The following is a 2,725-nucleotide window of genomic DNA, read 5'->3' as shown; positions in this document are numbered from 1 at the left end:
CCTCTTTCCTGCCTATGCAGGGGGTCGGACTCGATGATCTATTGAGGTCCCTTCTGACCCTAACATCTATGAATCTATGAATCTATAAGGCATGGCAGGCGAAAGCGGTGGGCAGTTGGCCCAAGGACAAAGGAGCAGGCTGGTCTCTTGACTGGGCCATGAGCTAGCTCCTTTTGCCACAACTATGATGAAAAAAAGATGCTGAACTGGCAAGCCAAGGAGACACTGGTTTATAGCTGAGTACAAGCCATGACTCACTCACTGGAAATAGGTCCTGACTACACTGCTACCTAGTCCTATGCAGATTTGATTGTGGAGAATTCAATAGCTGCCTATTACCCACACATTCCCAGCCAGAACTCATTTTGTCTTGTAGTGATAAGGTGAAGCAAGGAGTTTTGATCTCAACTTTGGGTGGCTTATTCATGATTTGTGCTACCCTATCCCTTCCAAATGAGGAAAGAGCTAGTACATAAGGAAGGTAAGGTCAAAATTAAGATTGTGACAATGTAGCTAAAGGTACCTACTCTTTTAGTCTAATACAAAAGCCAACTCAAGGTTAAAATATCAGATTTAGAAAGGTCTCTAATCAAGAAGTTGAAGTTCCTGCTCAGAATAAGAGCAACCAACTCTCCCTCTGCAGTGAGATCAACTGGCCACATGATCTGCAGATGGAAGTACTAGTGCTTTTGACTATCACTGTCACTTTAGAAAGCCTCCCCGCATCAGTGTGCATTTTCTAGCAATGCATTCAGAAAAAGGATTGTATGTTTTAACCCCATTTCCCTAAGCAACTGTGCCATCCAGTATGTAGGCCGCACTAACACAATTCTTGTTTTCTCATCATCAGAGGTATAGCCATAATAATTTTTCTCCTCTAAATTTGCCCTATTCAAAAAATAACAGAACATACTTCAAACAGAATATCTTGCCTAAAAAAAAAAAAAAATCAACCTCCAAGAAGGACTCCTTCCAAATAAGCAAGATTTAGCAAGACTGCAAAAAAATAGTAACACAAAGTATGAGCTTTGTGCTAATTTTTCCACTGGTTCTGTTCAAGTTGTACAGTGCATCCTTGTGCATTTTTGTTTTCTAGAACTGAGCTCTATCTGTAGGGCACAGATTGAGAAGACCAGCTTTACCCACAGCACAGGTGAGTAGGTAGTGGCTAGGGAGGGGAAGTAGCTGCCAAAGAAGGTGGCTTAGGGAGTTGGAGGAAGTGGATTGCGTCTAGGACAGGCAATAAGGGTTGGGACTGGAACTGCTGTTGCTGAATTAAATTCCTTGTCAAGCTTGGGTTGGTTTTTTAGCGCACTGATTTTTGTTGACATTTGAGCCCTGGAGGGGATTACATTGCTTCTATAGCTTGGTATGTTTTACACCAACCAGTATAGTTTTATACTATTCACTATCATGAATAGTGTTCTCATCTATACAAACAATTGATAGGAAATAACATTGTTTCTCATGAGATTTACAAGTACAAATATTTTAAGAATATATCAGTTTCCATAATGAAAATAAAGAATACATCCATACTGCTCTGCTTTATAAAATGAATGAAATACGAGTGCTTAAAGATATGTTTGCATATCTTTTGCAAGGAGATTTTTTCTCTTCTCCATTTGCTATAAACCAAGATCATTTTATCAGTGTGCAATGTATATATGAACAATTCACTCATTTGTTGTAGGTTACACTAATGGAAATTATTTCTTGCCTTGACATTTGGTCTGTCCAGTTTCTTTGCTTTTTCTGATAATATTATTGTAACAGAGTCCCAGCTGCGACTCTGTTACTTAGAAGGGAGAACAACTGATGAAGAGTAACGCAGCTGGGAACCAGGAAACACCCTGCCTTGGAAGCCAATGAGGACCCAGAAGGAAGAATAAGAGGCAGAGAAGATCTCCCAGGTTCACCTGCAGGCACACTGAGTGAGAAGCCAGAACAAGGAGTTTTCTTGGGCAAGACTAAGAGTCAATGACAGGGATAGAGACTCCTATCCCCTCCAGCGACGGGAGACTGGGATTGCAACACCCCGGGAGGTTGCCACTTACCTGAGGAACCAGCTCCAGTGGTGAGTCATGGGAACGAAGAAGGGAAGCGGCGACAGGTGGCGGTTCCAAGGTGGTCGGGATTTGCAGAAAAAGAGAGAGATAAAGGAAGAGCTAGCGGAGAGCCCAGGAGAGAGTTACGCTCCGCTCATGAACTCAAGCCACGGCTGGGGGCGGAATCCGGCGTCAATTAACGGCTAATCTACAGCTTCTGATCATTCCCAAGGAGTTCCTTAGCGGATCCTTGTAATTGGCCCCTGTCACAGTGGGGTCCTGCAGGAGGGCTGTGATCTCCTCCAGGCCCCCTTCCCATGCCAAGTTGGCCGAAGGGAACCCTCAGATTCTCTCCCACCATGTCTTTGATGGAGATTAAATGTATGGGAGGCTGCCTTACGCCCTCTTGGTCACTTCTCGGTGGTGACTCGGACCCCGTGGTTTCCCGGACCCCTTGTGGGTCCTGCTCTACAATGGGTGCTTCAGGGGCACCCTAGCCTTATGGGCTATGCGTGGCTCCAACCACCCCTTTTACCACGCCCCAAGCCTCGCAGCTGGAATAGACGTTGTTTGATCTCTCTCGGTCTCCACTCCTTTTCTGGCACTCAGGCTCTCGGCAGCCCTGTCTCTCTCTCTCTCTCTCTTTCCGCGCCCTTCTCTCGGGCCTTCTCTGTAGT

Source organism: Alligator sinensis, unplaced genomic scaffold, assembly GCF_000455745.1.
Source record: "Alligator sinensis unplaced genomic scaffold, ASM45574v1 scaffold1319_1, whole genome shotgun sequence".
NCBI lineage: Eukaryota > Metazoa > Chordata > Crocodylia > Alligatoridae > Alligator > Alligator sinensis.
Note: the sequence above shows the minus strand (reverse complement) of the source record.